Source organism: Microtus oregoni, unplaced genomic scaffold (genome assembly GCF_018167655.1).
Source record: "Microtus oregoni isolate MIOR12 unplaced genomic scaffold, Mior012 000001F_ref0000356, whole genome shotgun sequence".
Taxonomy (NCBI): Eukaryota; Metazoa; Chordata; class Mammalia; order Rodentia; family Cricetidae; genus Microtus; species Microtus oregoni.
Window position 1 is genome coordinate 82,692,269 of NW_024543060.1, and position 20,020 is coordinate 82,712,288.

Consider the following 20,020-nt stretch of genomic DNA (forward strand, 5'->3'; position numbering starts at 1 on the left):
CTATTTAACATACCTTTTCCTCTCAATTGCCTGTAATGACTTTTATTTAGAAAGAGGGAAGAAAGCCTCTTCTGATTGAATAATTCAACATAATGCCTCAGAAAGTGAAATCTAATCTCACATGACCTTCAAGGTCCTTTTGATTTCTCTTCTTCAAGATGCTCCGGCTATGAAATGCTAAACATGCCGCCCAAATCTGCCATGACCAAGTCGATTTCAGATTTCCATTGTTACCAAGCGTGTGGACTAGTTGGATAGAGGCTTGGGAGCGTGGTTTGTAATGTATCTGGTTGTCTTTCTGTGCTTAATCCATCGGTGGGAGTGACAGCTTGACATAATCACTGGCTTCCAATAAGTAATTCCATTCACTATCAGTTTTTAATTTTATTTCCTCGTTCCTTTATTGATGGGGTAAAATGCTGGTTAATCTGCAGAGCCCAGGCCAGCCCTGCGTTGTCAGTACTAATTTCACACTGCTGTGTCTTCACGTCCGACCTCATCCAGCAATTAAAAAAATCATTATATAGTTGAAATTAAGCTTGAAATATAATTCTTGGCTTTAGTTTGTGTGAAGCTAATGGCTGACTTCATAGCAACTTTATTACATCCTTCTCATAGCCAAGTCTTCCTTTTGCTAGTAAAATAGTCGCTTGCCTGATTTTCTTCATTTCTCATTTGTCTATGTCTTTGATTTTCAAATGTTCAGCCTCACACAAAAATGATCTTATAGGCAGAGGGGAGTTATCCTTTTTAACTTCACCAAGGCATTGGCTGTAAGAACTGGCTTTCAACAGGTAGTCCCTGAAGGAAGTACAACAAAAGCTTCCCGGAGTGCGCTACAAATTCCTTGGAGAGGAAAACTCTGGCGACTGGGTCCCACCTGTGTTGCCCACCTCCTCAGCGACTCTGCTCCATGCTTATGTTTGAGTTTTAGACCATTTTACACACTGCACTGCCTCTAGCTCTTGTGAGACCCTGAAAATTAGCATCCGTAGTCCCGTTTTGTACACGAAGAAGTGAAAGCCCAAAAGAAGAAGAACCACTAATATTCTTACAACTGGTCCCCTGTAAAGTCACAGTTCTGAACTGGAGCTCTGTCGTCTTCTTTCGGTCATATCTATCCATGGATTCCACACTATGTCATAGCATGCATGCATCACAGGGATGCTCATTGCAGAAGCTACATAAGTGCAGATATTTCTTTTCTTGAAACGAAATCCTATAGGAGCCAAAAGCCACATCTACTTGATCTATACTGCATCTCTTCATATGCACACACGCATGCTGTCCTTGTGTCTCTGTTCCTCACCCTCAACAATCATACGCCCTATGACTTATCATTACAGTAGGTTATCAGCCATGTTTGGATGAATTTTTCAAACTCTAATATACAGATTTCCTCTTAGCCTCCATGAAGACGGTTAGAACATATTGACTGTCAAGCCAGAGGCTTGAGGTGCACCTATAAATCAATAGCTCTGCTTTCCCAGGTTATTTATTCCTTGTTATGAGGGAGGACTGGGATTCTCACAATCTGCAATGAGGGCATGCATGAACTTCAGACAGGAAACTACCGTATTATTCAAATATGTATTTATGCCCCTCCAAATGTCTTGTAGTTAATAAAGTCCACATGTCGCTAAGAGCACACTCAATTCAGAATTGCTTTATCGTCTTAGAAATTTCTCAAGCAACAAATAAATCCCGAAAGTTTAACTTCTAGCACCTAAGCACCCGAAGAACTCTTTTTATGTGAAAAGGACAATTGAGACCGAGAGTTTCATCATTTCTGCCATTTTTCTTTATTCTTGGTTCTCTGGAACCTATTGTCCATAATCCTCATTTAAATTCAGATCCAAATTTGCCTTAGTTATTAATATGAACAAGGTGATAGGCAATCAGCTTTCTTCTGTCACAATAAATACATGCAAAAATCAACTTATCAAGAGATAAAAATTTATTTGGGCTCATGGTTTTAGAGGTCCACCTCCAAGACCTGTCCGTCCTATGAGCAGCGGGCCTGAGGTGAGAAAGTAGGTGGAGCCTGTGGCAGAAGAACACCCTCATGTCACTGAGAAGTAGCACAATGATTCTCTGGGGAGGTGATGTAGATATTTCTAAATTGAATCTTGTAGAGTTTACCCTAACAAGCATTGACTGGCACAGTTGAAAATGGTAACTTTTCTAGTATTTGAGCTATATTATTATAAGCAATAGATGATAGATAGATAGATAGATAGATAGATAGATAAAGGAAAATGAAAAATCACTTATGCCATAGCCAGAAAAGAAAAATTCAAAACTATGTGAGGTGAAGGCAGCCTTTCAATAACCTAAAGAACCCACCTAGACCCTAATTAGGCTCCGCCTAAACCTGCATAGACACTGCCTAAACCTCACCTGGGTGTCACAAAAGCTGACTTAAACCCCACTTAGGGCCCACCTAGACACCACCTGAATCCCACCTAGAACTCACAAGGCCCAACCTACCAACCTAGACCCCAACTAGACTCCATCTAGACCCCCACCCAGGCCTCACCAAGACCCATCTAGACAGCATTTAAGGCACAGCTAATGTAGACCCCACCTAAACCCCACTGAGACCACACCTCGTCCCTACCTAGACCCAATCTAGGCCCCACTAAAACACCAACCAGGCCCAAACTAGGTACCACCAAGATGCAACCTAGACCTGAATAAACTACACCTAAACCCCACCTAGAACCACCTAGGCCACATATAGGCCCCAAATAGGCCCCACCTAAACCCCACCTAGGCCCCACCTCTACCTTATTTAAACCCCACTTAGGTTCCACTTAAATTCACCTAGGCCCCACCTAAACACAGTCTAGACCCCACCTATGACTCACCTAGACCCCATCTATGTCGACCTAAACCCCACTTAGGCTCCACATAGACCCCACCTAGGTCCCACCTAAACCCTAAGTAGGTCCCACCTAGACCTCTTTAAGATACCATCAACTCCCAATATTGTCACTCTGAACTCTTGTATACATTTAAGACCCTAAGTATAGCAATGAATAATAATTTTCATCTAAACTTCTATAAACCTATCATTAAATAAGAAACTATGAATTATACTTTGATAGCTGGCACAATCTAGGGCCATCCTATGCAAAATATGTTTTCTAACCCAACACAAACGTTTTTGGCTCACAAATACCCACATAACCCTACTTATGTTATTCTTTGGTTCAAACCTATCCTCATCTCCAGGCCTAATAAAATCTAGATTCTTTATTCTGACATTTATTAGATCTTACAAGATGTTTTGATTTTTGCTTTTATGTAAATACCAAAAAAAATAGTGCAATCAAGACAAGCTCCATGATTTTAAAAAGTCTGTTTTAAAATTTTCCTTAAAAAAAAAGTTCTTTCATTCCAAAATTATTTTGTATGTCAGGGTAAGAAAGCAGAGAGACAAACCCATTGCAGGACCATTGGGCATCAGGAGCCAGTAGAGTCAGTCTATGGCAGCTGTCTGCCGCCCCTCCCATTGAAGCTTTCAGGGAAACCCTATCACAGGCTCGGTTCTCCATTTTGTCTACACTCTACCTCAATTGCCTTTGATTTTCCATTTATTTCTTAGTGTCTGTGGGAACTGGGTGTGCGCAGGTGTGCCCTAGAGCATACACAGAGGTCAAGAGGCCTTGTCAAAGTGGGGTCTCTCTGTCTTGCGAGTCTGAGAATATGAAGCTGAGGCCTTTGTGATTGGTGGCAGGTTCCTGTGACCACAGAATCACCTCATGGGATCCTTTCCCTGATTTCCTCTTGTTTTTTGTTTTTTGTTTTTTTTTTTTTCTTTTAACTGGCTCTTTGGAAGTGCCATTTTCTAGAAATCATTTCTTCCTGAAGTGAAGTCCATTTTGCCATTGCCAGCTTACCATAACTCTTCCCTGAGATTGCCCCCCACCCACAACCAAATCCTGTTTTGGTAGCATCCTCCTCTTTGATTTGTCTTGCATTTAATCATCTCAACCATCTAATCTCAAATTCAGTTCAGCTATTTAGTCACAGTAAGATTTTCAAGAACATTTTCTCGAACACATTAACATTTTCTTCTCATATATTTTCTTCACAGCTGTGTAGACTATTACACATTATTATTACTATTAATCCCAGTTTTACCATGTGTATTGAAATATTGCCTAATTGCATTGACTTATCGCTATTCTTCCATAGATATGTCACTAAAGACCTAAACTAAAGAAAATTGTCATTGCTCTCATCCCTTATGGAAAAGAGAAATGCCGGTCACTAAAACCACAAAATGCTAACCCAGACCCAGAAAGACAATTATCACAGGTACTCACACATAAGTGGTTTTTAAGCATAAAGCAAAGAAAACCAGCCTACAAATCATAATCCAAGAGAATCTAGCCAACAATGAGGACCCTAAGAGAGACATACATAGATCTAATCTACATGGGAAGTAGAAAAAGACAAGATCTCCTGAGTAAATTCGGAGCATGGAGACCTGGGGAGAGGGTTGAAGGGGAAGGGAGAGGCAGGGAGGGGAGCAGAGAAAAATGTAGAGCTCAATAAAAAAAAAAATCAATAAAATTAAAAAACAAAAACTCCAAAAGATGAAAGGCTAAGTAATAATGATATTCACCAAGTTTCACCTACTACTTACAAAGCCCATGTGTTAAGATATTTGCAGTTCTAAAGAAAAGACTCAGACTCATCAGGCTTATGGCTAGCGTGAGTTCCTGTGTAAAAGCTGCAACCTAACTTGGGAGGATGCATTCCTCAGACAGAAAGAAGTTTTAACCAGTCACACTGAGCTGGCTTTCTGTCAATCACAGGCAATCAATATGACATACCATGCCCAAATAAGGCAACTATTTAGGTAAAAGCCAATCAGGTGACTTCTTTAACCTGCTTCTCTGTCTATAAATGATGACTTGACCAGCTCACACCGCTGGCTGGACAGCTCTAAACTTTTGAGTGCTGTTCAAAACATATATTGGGTTTGGCTCAAATAAACTCTGCTGAATTTAATTTCTGTGAAGTTTCTGTTTTAACAAAGCCATTGATTTGGCTCCCCGCCCCCCCCCCCCCCCCCAGTTGAAGAGCTGGTCCTTGGTGAGACTTCTCTGGAAGATAGAAGACCCCGCAAATTAAGGTACCATTATGGTCCCAGCATATCCCTGGGCTCCTGGCCCTTGTGAACGGAACTGGAGAAGCTGCAACCTCATGCTAATGCCTATAATGCTCTGCTAAGTATTCAATGTTTGCTAAGAATTATTGAATGGGGATATTATAAAACTACAAAGTTCCATGGTTAGTTAATGAGACATGCCTATCTCTTAGCAACTCCAGGTAGAAGTGAGCACTCAGCTGCCACAGAACCTGTCCCTAACACATGACCTTCAGGCAAGAGCCATGTCCCCAGAACTCTCCAGTCCTATTGTATGCCTTATCTCTTGCTTCCTTGGTGAGGTTAAGCTCCTTGTCTATAAATGATTCATATTCCTTATTTATCTAGTATTTCTGCAGCCTGGAGCGACTCTCAGAACCAATGTACTCTTGTTTGCTTTAGAGAATTAGGAAACTGTAGCAAGCACAAGACAAAGACATGTAGGGGAAAAAAATTAGTGGTTACAAGAGGCTCACTTCAGGCCAGTTATTCTAGGTGAAAGTAGGGATCTAAGGAACCTGGAAAATGGGAACAGGTCAGAGCAATCAGAGAAAGAATCATGCCTAACTGATTAATTGGATACGTGCCTCTAACAGGAGTAGGCTTCTGTGACTGCCCCTGGGATGAATGGAGCCCTTAGCTCTTCATCTCATTCAGGGACTTCCCCTCCCCCTCCTTTTCCCCCTTTGTATCCCCCCGTATCATGAGTTGTATCACTTTACTCTTAAAGCACAGCCCAGGCAGCAGACAAATCAATGAGAGATGGAGAGACTATTTTCTCCCTAACACTAATCCACTCTTAAAGTGCGGCTCCAAAGTCTAGTTTCGCTAAGCTTTTCTCAATTCCCCAAGCAGAGGGTATAAATGTTCGAGTCAGAAAGATGATGGATTTTTCCCCCCCTCCATCCATTGCAAATGTTGATCAGCCTGACACTGCTCTTGAGAGCCACCCTTCTCCGGGTCTCAAGTTTCTCCTCTCATAGTCCTCTTTCAATCAGATTCTTCTTTGATTGACAAACAGTATTTCCTTTCCCACTGCCTCCTTGTTGTGACAGGTTTCATGATTGCCATACATTCATATTGCGGGCTTTACGTATACATCATGGACTTTCCTTTGTTAGTGCAAACTGGTTTTCAGGAATGGGAAATGGACATCCTGCCGGCCAGTTGTGTCTTCACAATGAAAGCTCCAGATGTGATCATGGCAACGAATGAAATTTCATCATTTTCCCCCTATGGAGAACAGTGAAATTTCATTCAAAGGACAAAATAATCCTTTTTTCCCCAAAAGGGTATGCAAATGACCAGCAGCTATATGCAAATTAGCTCGAGATCAGAAAAATACAAGTAAAAAAACCACAGTAATATAAAACCTTATCGTGTCTTGCATGATAGGGGGGGGCAATCATTTTTTTTTTAAAGGCAACAAAAAGTGTTGCTGAAGGGAGAGAAGGATTCTGACAGTGGGAACGGGATGGGGTAGAGTAGTCATGCACAGTGGTAGGGAGCCATCCTCTGATATGGCAAACAGAACTGACACGTGATCTAGAAATTCTGCTTCCGGGTATTACCCATCTAAGCTGAAAACAAGATCTCCGACTGATACTTGTAGCCTCCTGTCCAGCAAAGAGTATTCACACAGGCCAATAGGCGGAGGAAACCTAAACATTCACCACGGATGAAGAGATAAACCCATATGGTGCACACACACCTGAAGGTACCAGCACATGTCGCTTCATCCTTAAAGAGGAAACTTTTGCAATATTTAGAATGGCTGGAGCTTCAGAACATCATGCAAGCATGTCATGATTCTACTTCTACGATGCCCTAAAAAGTACTGGGCTGCAATCAGTCAGCATCTCTGCCTTCGCTATAGTTGAGACTTTCACTACTAATCTAACAACTTTAAATAAACCAAACATTAATTACTTTTGTCTTTGGGGAAAGACAAACATTAGCATTCACTCCTAGCTGCCTCAATATTTTTCATCCTTTAAGTTCTAGGGTATTACAATAGCAGAGCACTAAAAATATCGCCATTCCTTCAAAAAAAATTTCAAGTACTCAACGCAAAATTTAAAAGCAGTTCACAATAGAGATAAATTATCAATATTTTCTTACTGGGTAAACATTGCATCTGACTGAATAGCATGTCTTAAAGCATGCAGTCCTTTGAATTCCAGATGGAGAATTCACTGTTTTCCTTTCAGCACGTCACCCAGACTTCTGTTACCTTCATTTCTCCAGATACCAGGTGAAGATGTTAATGGCAATTCTCTCCCAGCATCACCTGTGTGAACGAGGCAGTATAGCTAAGCATCCATCTCATTTACTATAGTTCATCCTCACATGAGATGAAGATGCAGACTACAAGTAACTGTGGGGAAAGCATATGTGATTGATTTATTGTGTAGAGGTCATTCCTGTAATATCTTAATACCTTCCTTGTGATTTGTTAAGTTTTTTTTTTATTCAAACTTTTGTCAAAGTTGCTCATACTTTGCTAATCCTGCCATCCTTACAGTAAGGACTTTCTCAAGAGAAATTACCTACTTTTCCATTTTCTCTTCATCCTAACTTCAAAAGAATAGGCTGTCTATGGAAGGCCCTCTGTAAATACATTTGAGTAAATACCTATAGAAACTTTTAATATGCCACAGGTATTTCTTCAAAAGACAACATAATGCTTACATTTCTCTTCAAGAATTCCAAGTTCAGACTTCCTTAACTGGAATAACTGTGTAGAATTTGCTTTGGGGAGCAAGTGGTAGGAATACTTCCATTTGCAGAACAGTAACAATCAGAAGGATTATAAGGGATGAACAGTTCCTTTATTATGATTTCTTACTTCAAAATCTAGAAGACAGAAACCTAAGATGATCTGGGAGTAGACTCCTACAACTTTCTTTCTATTTATTTATTTATTTATTTATTTATTTATTTATGATTTCTGCCTCCTCCCCGCCACCGCCTCCCATTCCCCCCCTCCCCCAATCAAGTCCCCCTCCCTCGTCAGCCCAAAGAGCAATCAGGGTTCCCTGCCCTGTGGGAAGTCCAAGGACCACCCACCTCCATCCAGGTCTAGTAAGGTGAGCATCCAAACTGCCTAGGCTCCCACAAAGCCAGTATGTGCAGTAGGATCAAAAACCCATTGCCATTGTTCTTGAGTTCTCAGTAGTCCTCATTGTCTGCTATGTTCAGCTAGTCTGGTTTTATCCCAGGCTTTTTCAGACCCAGGCCAGCTGGCCTTGGTGAGTTCCCCATAGAACATCCCCATTGTCTCAGTGTGTGGGTGTACCCCTCACGGTCCTGAGTTCCTTGCTCGTGCTCTCTCTCTTTCTGCTTTTGATTTGGACCTTGAGATTTCTGTCCGGTGCTCCAATGTGGGTCTCTGTCTCTGTCTCCTTTCCTCGCCTGATGCAGGTTAATATTCAGGAGGATGCCTATATGTTTTTCTTTGGGTTTACCTTCTTATTTAGCTTCTCTAGAATCACGAATTATAGGCTCAATGTCCTTTATTTATTGCTAGAAACCAAATATGAGTGAGTACATCCCATGTTCCTCTTTTTGGGTCATTGCTGGTGTGAATGCAAATTTGTGCAACCACTTTGGAAAGCAGTGTGGCGGTTTCTCAGGAAATTTGGGATCAACCTACCCCTGGACCCGGCAATACCACTCTTGGGAATATACCCAAGAGATGCCCTATCATACAACAAAAGTATATGCTCAACTATGTTCATAGCAGCATTGTTTGTAATAGCCAGAACCTGGAAACAACCTAGATGCCCTTCAATGGATGAAGAAAGTACTCAGCAGTAAAGAACAATGACATCTTGAATTTTGCATGCAAATGGACGGAAATAGAAAACACTATCCTGAGTGAGGTAAGCCAGACTCCTACAACTTTCAAGCCATGGTCATATGTACTGGCTTTCATGTAGTCAACTTCTCTGCCTTCATTATACTGGAGACTATCACTAAATCTAACAACTTTAAGTGGACCAAGCAATTCTTCTATCTTTGGGGAAAGGAAAACATTACCATTCACTTCCAACACCCTCAAGGTCTCTCCTGTCTTCTTAGTGCACACACACACACACACACACACACACACACACACAGTCGATGGTCTATAAATCTCCTGTCTCCTTTATCTCCTTAGTGTGCGTACACACACACACACACACACACACACACACACACGGTCTAGGAGTCTCCTGTCTCCTCTCTCTCCTTAGTGCACACACACACGCACACACACACACACACACACACAAGGTCTAGGAGTCTCCTGTCTCCTCTCTCTCCTTAATGCACACATACACACACACACACACACACACACACACACACACACACACACACACTTTTCACAAGTAACCCAGGAAAGCATGCAAAGTTCATCTGGCCACCAGGGGGCTTCCCAGAGAATCGAAAAGCCCAGAACAAACACATGAAAAAGTATTCTACCTTATTTTGTTCAGAAAGTAAGTGTGGGAGTTTTAGACTGTGAAAGATGCTGCCCTACCAGAAACCAGAATCTTTGAATGAAATTTCTATAGCTGATGACTTCCCTTTGTGGGTAAAACAGAGGCACTCCAAAACCTGAGATTTGAAATGTTTTCATTCATCAACCAAATCTAAATTGTAATTTGCCTTCAACAGCAATTTTATATCTGATCATTGTAAGAAAGTTATTAATCATTATATGAGATAAAAATATTATGGATAATTATTATAGTCTGATTTTATAACTATGTGGAAACAATTTATGAGTAAATTCATGGCAATTTTGGGTTTTACTTATAATATATATAATAATACTCTATGTGCCTCAAAAGTATAGAAGGAGAGACTTTGAATGCTTTCATCATAAATGAGAAATATTTGATGAGATAAACATGTTTAACCTGTTTTAAACCTTACATATACATACACACATATATAGCCATATATATGGACACACACACACACACACACACACATATATATATATATGTAGATGATAGATAGATAGAAAGAAAGAAAGATAGATAGATAGATAGATAGAATAGTGGCCCCATTTATATGTATATAATTTTATTTATTTTTAAGACAAGGTCTTTCTATTTTGATTGGATATCTTCAAATTATTGGGCTCAAGGTATCATCTTTACATAGCTTCTTCAGCACTTTTGACTATATGCATTTCTCACCATAGTAAGCTTCAGTTTAATGTTATATGTGATAGCTATTCTTGGTAGTCAACATGATTTCATATGGAATTAACAGAAATCAAAAATAAAGGAACACACCTACGAGGGAATTTTACTTAACTTGAAGTGGGAAGATCTATTTCTTATCTGGTCTTTGAGATAGGAAGACACATCTTAAATCCACATCTTCTCAGTTGGGAAAATCCACCTCAAATTTGACCCATGCCTTCTGGGGGAAAACTTATATAAGGACATGGAAGAAGGACGTGTTCTCTCTTTGCCTGCCTGATCTCACTTCTCTAGCAAGTTTATTCCTTCACTGGTATCAGAGCCTACTTCTTTGGGATTCTAGTGTATACTGAAGATAGATTCTTGAACTTTCCATTGATAGCCAGCCATTGTTGTCTTAGCAGGACCATACCCTGTAATAAATCCCTTTTCTGATGATAAAAAAAAACCTTTCTATACATCTAGAGAGAGATTAATTCTATAACTTCTATTAATAAGTTCTGTCTAAGGACTGTTAACCCTGACTAATATATTATGTATCAGATAAAAAAATCAATTTAGTATGGAGATTTTTGGCTCTTGTTTTCTGAGACAGGGTCTCTATGTACCCAAGCTGCTCTGAGTCAGCTATATATCCCAGGCTGGTCGTGAAATTGGAACAATCATCATGGCTTACAAACCAAGAGTTCTGGCTTTAGAAGCACCCCTCACCATGCTGTGAAATTTTTAATTTAATTTGAATTTTAAAAAATCAAGGAAAAAATATGGTTTAAGAAGGAAGAAGAGGTAGTTAGGGGAAAAAAACTCAAGAACTATAGCCACAAGCATTGCACAATGTTCGAAACAACCCCAGGCATTTTTGATACTGTCTGAATGTTTATGTAATGGCTCTACAGTTAACACCACTAAAAATACACAAAGATTAAAAATCTCAGAATGTACATCATTTTAAATTAAGATAAGTTCATAGGTCAGAAATACAGATAATTTTAGCTCACTTAAGTTCCATTGTATATAACAAATACATTTGGTATAAGCAATAAACCAAGTATTGAAAATTAAATTTTACAAGAATTTATTAGCATTAAGTATCTATAAAGATATAGCAATGTACACATAGCTAAGTCCATTTTCTCCTGCCATCTTATAGAAGGAAACCACGCTGAATTTTAAAGAAGTATTGGGAATTTTGTGTTCAAACTGTAAGCACATTCTTTCTTTGCTCTAAGCTTGCCTGTGCTATAAGCATGGACTTTCTACCCCTGGGGAATATTTGGCAACATTTAGTGATACATTTTAACATAAGGGGAAGGAACAACCGTCATCTAGGAGTAGAAGCAAAGAATGAAGCTAATGCTCTCTAGTACGTGAGACACCCTCAGAACAAAGTCGTTCGGCTTGAGTGACCAGCAATGCCAAAACTGAGACATCCTCTGTCTTAAAGCCATGCTATCTCAGAGTCTAAAAGAACCACAGTTCCACACAGCATGCGCCTTCAGATGTGAACATGACAGAAGCAATTCACGTTTTTCTCAGTGAATTTGGCTTAAATACGATCTGCCACTGAATTAGATCAGAGTCAACAAAAGCCTGTTGAAAAGGCTCAATGTGAGCATGTTTTTCTAAGATTTACATTTTATACTATAGAATGACGGCACTGGGAAGATTCTCAAGGATATTAGCATAGTTGGTGCTGTTCTTCTACTTATACAAATTAAGTGCTCAAAAGTAAATAATATACACTATTATAAAAGATTTGATTTTAAGTTTCTATTACAGAATTTGGTCCAAAATTAATTTCCATCATTTGATACATTGGAAGGATTTTGTTTTGATGACTGTGAATGTTCACAACCATCTCAAACACAGGAGATCATTTTGTTTGGTTTTGTTTTTCATATCACATCATTATAGTTATAGCCCAGGCTGGTGAAGAGCTATGTAGCCAAGACCACCCTGTAATTTGTGATCCTCCTGCCTCAGTCTTCTGTATCAGATAGAGTATATTACCACACCCAGAGACATTTTCAGCAGCTTTGAATTGAGCACTCTCCATCTTACCCAGGTAATAGAGTCACTACAGAATTATTAGGTGAAGTGACATTTATAATGTTAAACTAAATCAGTTAATGTTGGAAAAATAACAAATATTCCCAACCATCGATAATATAACGATAATGGCACATGATTCCAACAGATTAGTGATTTATATATGCATTTTCATTGCCTTTCCCTACAATATTGAGCCCTAAACAACTCCAAGAGACTAATGAATCTTAGTGGCATCACTGCTGGCCAGCACCTCAAATAAATAAATAAATAAATAAATAAATAAATAAATAAATACATATAACAAAATGGAGGTAATAAGGCAGTCTCCGTTTCCTGTTGGGGAGCACATCAGCACTCATTTTAATCCCACCCTCCACGGAGAGCAATTGAGCTAATCAAGTGCCAAGAGAGGGACGGTTTAGGTTATTAAATTCCTCTGCAACTCAATGACACATTATTCTAGGAATAAATTTAACAGCACAAACTGCTATCAAAGAGAGTGGAAACGAGGAGGAATATTTAGATGCTCTAAGGAGCAGTCTAGAGGCTGGAGAGATGGTCCAGCAGTTAAGAGCATAGGCTGGGCTTGCAGAGGATCGGAATTCGCAGCACCTACATCAGGTACCTCAGCATGTGTAACTCCAGCTCCAAGGACTCCAATGCTTTCTTCTAGCCTCTGTGGATGCCTGTATTCACACATGCAGATACACACACGCAACACACACACAGAGAAACACATGCACAAGTAATTGAAAATAAAATAAATAGCACATACACACACACGAGAGAGAGAAAGAGAGAGAGAGAGAGAGAGAGAGAGAGAGAGAGAGGTGCAAGTAATTGAAAATAAAACGAATCTTTAAAAACCAGCCGTCCAAACTAAATTTGTACTGTGTAGAGTTGCACAGCTTGTGATAAGTCTGTAAGCTTGTGGCGAACTGAGTAAATGGGGAGCAAACTCAGGGCAGTGGCTTCTTTAAGGAAAAGATGGCTGAACAGAACACCCGCGGGACTTCTTGAAAACCATGGAAAATTTGTGGTTTCATCTGAATGACAGGTTATTATAACAGACTGTTAAGCACCGCGCTTTACCTATTCGATAGCCATTTTTTCGATTTTATACTAATGTGCTTATTTTATGGACCAGCAGGATAGCTCAGAAGGTAACGGTTCTTAGGACCTCGCTTCCACCCTCAAGAGCCATGTGATGGGAGAGAACTGATGCCCATCAGCTGTCCTCTGGCCATCACACATGTACCATGGCACATGCGCACATACGCATACCCACCCAACCACACACAGCGAATAAGTAAATAAATGTAATAAAAATGTAATTATTACACAGAGGGAAACCACTTACATTCAGGTATCACAGTTAGGACCCAGAATAGAAGAAATCTGTGCAATAGCCATATTCTATTTTCCGTCAGAGCAAAGGGTCCCTGAGATCAGACTTGTTGACTATGGACATTCTCCCATAGATGTCATCTGCCTGTGACATTGCCCTCGTTGCACATGACTTCTCATGGTCCCCGGACGCTCTTCAGTATATCAACTATGGGAAGCTGTCACCCGGACCGCTGCTAGACTTTCTGGTGATACAGTCATTCTGGCGTCATCCAAGCTGCTATAAGTAACCCTTTGACCCACAATGCGTAAGTCAGCCCAATAAGATCACTAGTTCCCTGAATAGATTTTGGTGCAATCATATTTTGGTTTGATGTTGGCCCTTATAAAACACTAGATGTGTGTTTACATCTCCCTAGGGAAAAACTTCCTACAACACAAATGTTCTTAAGCCAAGCTGTCAACACATAACCCTTTGGCTTGCATTTCCAGCCTGCTTCCATTTTAACTGTTTAATAGCAAAGGTAATCTACGGCCATACTACCCTGAGCGTGCCCGAACTCCTCTGATATAAAAGGTAGGTGTTCCCGTAATTGTCATGCTTAATCACTATTTCTCTGACAGGTTACCACCACTGAAAACTCATGTCTCCCATCCATCACACGTAATGACGAGCGCTGCATGTTTAGTGAAATTACATTAGCATTTCATTAGGCACACACAGGAAAGCCGTGACGCTTCCGAGGCCCTAATGACTCGTCATTTGCCGAGATTGGTTAAGGCAGTAACTCAAATCACACCGCTCATTTGTAACCCCACCTCAATTATCCAGGGGTAGATTATCCATGGGAGACATTACATTAAAATTCATATTGACAGTTGTCGGGGCCCATCTCCAGATGGGACTGAGAGGAACTAACTTTGGGGAGGCGTTTATCCAGGGCCTAGTTGAATAGATAAGGATGACAAAATAGAGAGAGAGGCTTCGTGCCTCTGCAAGGTCAGCCCTCTGATAAACAGTGGAGCTGGAATCCAGGTTGGACAATGTATTTCCAGTTGCACCCATCGAGTTATATACACACTGTGTTCTTGATCAAGTGTCTTACAATTTAAGGTCTTGTTAGGATGTTAATGTCACACATTTTTTGTGTCCCAGAAATAATCTAGCACCACTATATGTGTGTGTGTATGCATGCATATATATATATATATATATATATATATATATATATATATGGAAATTGCACATCAGTGGGAAAAGGCACAATGCCTGTAGCACTCTCTGCACCCATTTTTAAATATTGATTCTATGGAAGCTATGTCACAACTCTCCAAGTCATAGATAACCAATAGCAGTACAGTTATAGCCATGCCTTGTCGATAGGGCACAGAAGTCTCTCCCAGGGATGGTTCTTCTTCTGTGATGGAAGAGAACCTTGCCTCTATATTTTCACATTTCTCTTTTAGTGTCGCAAGCCGGTGAATGTGGCTCTGATGTTGTCTTTGAGTCAGCAGTGCAACTATTTTGCTCCCTAATGTAGTCACGTCATGAGCAAGTCATACACGCATCTTTTTATATCTAGTCATGAGAGGCGGGTCTGAACACTTGTTTCTTGAAAATTACCTTTTCACCACAACTATTACTATTGCTGTAGTACTACTGTGAGTTACCGCCTTTCCTGAACAAGAGGCTTGTGTCATCATCTCGCGCCGTCTTCAACATATCTTAATATTCACTTGCGCTAAGTCCTCCTCACGAAAGCCCGATGGGTAATACTTACTCTTATCTTTCTCTCACAAATGACACACCTGTGTTCCAGAAAGCTTAATGAACTTGAGCGTAGAAAGGCAGCTGCTATGACGCATATGGCTTGGCATTCGGTGTCACATGCCCCTAGGCCTTGAGCTCCTACTCACTGTCCTTCACTGGACTGTGAAGACAGCACAGTGGCCAGCACAATGCCAGTTTCCTCGGACTATCCCTTCAACTGGGAATGCAAAAAAAGATGCTATTTGGGGGGAGGGGAAGGAGCATCTAAATCAAGCAGGCATCTTGATACACTCTCCCTGTCTATCTGAATAATTGAAAGCAGGATAAGGTGAAAATAATTGGTTTAAGTCTATAATTAAATGGGTTCTGTTGAACTTTTGCTGACTCCACTTAATATATTTTCGTCATTGTGCTGGAACTATTTTGAATTCCTAAGATTTCCCAACTCTAAAAGACATGGTGCAAATGCACAAGAAAGCAGGTTTTCAAGTGGCCAGAAAAGTAGTAGGAGGCTAGTCAGTAATGATTCCCTTTCATCTCTTTCATCTGCATTATTATTTGTTAAAAAATGGATAATCTCATCATATCTACAAAAATATGGCTAAATTAACTACAGATACATCTTCATTTACCCAACAGTTACCCTCTGAAACAATTATGTGAGGATTTCATACATAAATATGTAGTTTGCTGACACCATTTTTGTCCTTTTTGAAAAGAAAAGGATTGTGCCCGCCTGATTGAAAGCCGATCCTTGGCCTTTCATCTTTGCACTTCTGAACTCCGTCGAATTTCTTCATCCTCCAGACTTGATATTAGCTCTCTTTTGGAACTGACCGCATTTCACTTTTATGTATTATTAGGGTCATTATGGCCCAAAATTTGGGTCCAGGGCCACTCGTGTGAAGATCAATTAGCTGAAAGACATAGCTTCAAGTTCACTGGAGGCCTGGACCGTCGCTGATGGGAATATTTCTCCATGGAGAATTAGCAGGAGCTGAGATTAAAGGGATGGAAAGAATGAATCCACAAATGGGATGGTAAGTAAGAATGGTGGAGGATGATGCTTCCCTGCTGCTCTCTGAGTCATGAGTTCTGGCTACTGGGTAAGGAAGAATTCAGCAGTTGCAAGGTCTATATACCTTCCACATCTGGGAAGGTGGTCTCTTTGGGCATTCTTTTCATCTCTTTCCCCACCCCAGATTGAACATTGATTGCTCATCAAACACCACACACACACACACACACACACACACACACACACACAGAGAGAGAGATTCTTTTATCTTCAACACAGTTTTGAACGTGACCTCTTGTAAACAGAGATGGCTCCTTCATTTCCCAGCTGCCCAGACCCAAATATTTACACAGAAACTATATTAATTACAACACTGCTTGGCCCGTGGATCAACCTCTACAATACTCCTTTCAGGTCCTTATCACCTACTCTTGGGATTCTACAATGACCTCCTAATTGGTCCTTAGGCTTCTTGTCTTTCATTTATGTCTAAGATTGCTATTAACTTTGTACCACAAGTGTCCAACCTACATCTACTGAAGGACATGCTGTTATACAAGGTGACTTTTGCTGACATGCTATCCATTGCGTCACTTGAAGCTCCAACTGGTCATTTCCACTTGATCACTGGCACTAGTATCTCTTGCTTTGGCTCCATATTCTTCCCAAGTAACCCTGGTTAGTGCTATCCTACTGCAGACTAGAGCCAGACTATGTCTAATTGGTCTGGTCCAGGCTACTGTGGACATTTCTCTGGCCAAACATGTCCTGGTTTACCAAGAAAAAAAATCTAACCACTTCTATCATTGAACTGGTTAATTTTTTTTTTATGCCATGGGTACTTGGTACCTGAGACTCTTGTTTAATAACCTTCCCTGCTTCCTACTGGCAGAAACACCCTTAGGGTATCATATCAGTACATACACTGATTTTACTTGTAGGAACAATAAGAAAATATCCAGGCAATCCTATAATAGGGGACACAAAGACACACTCTAGAGCTTAGAGCTTGTCGTTTGATTAATAACATCCTCTACTTTCATTCCGTTGCTATAAGGAGCCACTCTAACTAAAACGATACTAGAGGAGAGGCTTTATTTCATTTTGTGTTTTCAAGCAACAGTGGATCATTGAGGGAAATAAAGGCAGGAACTGAAGAGGAAACCATAACACCTCCTGCTTCACTCTCTGGCTCACACCCAGCTAGCTGTCTTATGCATCCCAGGACCCAGTTGCTTAGAGATGGTACTTCCTACAACAGGCTGGGCCCTCCCATATACGCCATCAACCATGACAGTGGCTACCACAGACATGCCCACAGGCCAGTCTGATCAAAGCAAACTTCAACTGAGGTTTCCTCTTCCCTGCTGAATCTAGGTTGTGTCCAGTTGACGAAAAGCTAACCAGGATGTAAAAGAACATTGTGACCCGATGATAATACAATGACACAAAATTTATTATATGCCCATTCCATGATGCTCCTTGTATCTACCATGGGTATTATATTGGCCTATGTGAAGCAGTAAACGTTTGGATTTGTTCAAGTTCACAAGTATGTGCTTGTGAAAGACAGAGGTATTGTAGTAGTATTACAGTAATATTATGGGTATTACAGAAAGCCCTGAGGTTTTTACAGGAGCTGTCCACATTGTTTTATAAGACGGTGTCTTACTGACCAAGGACTCGTTGATTAGGTTGACTGCTGGAGAAGGCCACTGGTTAGTTCCTGGTCACTTAAGCCCAAAATAATCATACAGAAACTGTATTAATTAAATTACTGCTTGGCCCATTAGCTCTAGCTTCTTATTGGCTAACTCTTATATATTTATTTAACCCATTTCTATTAATCTGTGTATCACCATGTAGCTGTGGCTTATTGGCTAAAGTTCCTGCATCTGTCTCTGGTGGGGCTACATGGCTTCTCTCTGATTCAACCTCCTTTCTCTCAGCATTCAGTTCAGTTTTCCCCACCGAGCTCTGTTCCCCTATAGCTCTGCTATAGGCTCAAAGTAGTTCCTTTATTACCAATAATATTCACAGCATACAGAGGGCAATCCCACATAAGTTGACTAGCCTGAACCTCAGGCATCCTCCTGCCTTTGCCTTCCCGGTATTGGAATTCCACGCCTGTACTACCACCCTGGGCTTTTTCATCCTGGGTTCTTCTCAGGTCTCCATTCTTGCACAGAAGGCACCTTCCCCCCTGAGCCACCTTCCCAGCTCTGCGCAGACTTCTTAAGGGGAACTTCATTTTCTTTCAATGTCTAACATAGAGCCTGATTCAGAAATTAATGGTTCGTGTTCATAAATAATTACAAAGTGAATTAAAGTGTTTGGAATGTGTTCTGACCTTTCTTGGACCCAGTCAACAAGTACCAATTACTTCACATTATAGCACTTTACATGTTACAATTTCAACTTAATTCTTGTCCATGTTTCATTCTTCCAAATGACTGGCTTGGATCTACCATAGTGATTGAGTTCAGCCTTTTGTCCTTAGAGTAACAATTTCTAGGACAAAAGAAAGGACTTTAAAAATATGTCCTTCCAGTGGGGGAGTAGGGGAGTGGGGGAGTTGAGAGCAGAGCAGGCAAAATCCCATCATGTTTGGCACGCCCCATACTTGCTGTCCTTTCTGTTTTGTGTTTCTTCTGTTTGACTGAGTTGAGGATTAAAGTATTGAACAAGCAAAGAATTGCTCAACTCCTTCAGTAGGCGGGTCTCATGCAGTATTTGACAGACAGCCTGTCATTAGAGTATGATATATATTTTCGAGGCGCTGGGGGGAATGGAGGGCGTAGGCTCAAGGTCTGTTTGGCTCACTTGCAGTGTTAATGCCCAGCCCATGGGAATCCCGGTGTCTCTCTCACCTCCAGGGACTGAAGCCTGAGATGAATTGAGTTTCCATCTACCCCCTGGCCATGTGGGTTTGAACAGTCTCTAAAACAGTGCAGTAAACAGGCAGACAAGACTCCACTTGCACCTGCGTATAACCTAAAGCTAAAGCGTTTATGGAATCGCAGGCCAGGCTGGGCATGCCAACTTGGCACTGAAAAATCAAAGAATCGTAATTTAGAGGTAGGGGCAGGGCGGGGCGGGGCGGGGAAGGACAGGGCTGTTAAAACAAAATGGATACAGATGGTTCGGCTTTTCAACAAGTCTCGATGCGAGCAGGAGGTCAGGAAAGCACACGGAAAAATGGGTGTGCCTTGTAGTCGCTCTGTGACAGGGCAGCGTGGCAATGGGCCTACGTAAATTAAACAACTTAGCCAATATGGAAAACACATTTTCGGCAAGTAAATAATGCCATTTAAGGGGTCTGATTGCTAAAGCAACCTCATTGCCTAATGGGAGGATACACATTCATTCTACAAATATTTACTGCCTAGCTCTGGGGCTGCCAATGCTGCGTTCTGCTCAGCAGTCACGTCTGCCCCAAGATGTCAAAGTTTTTAGTGAGGAAA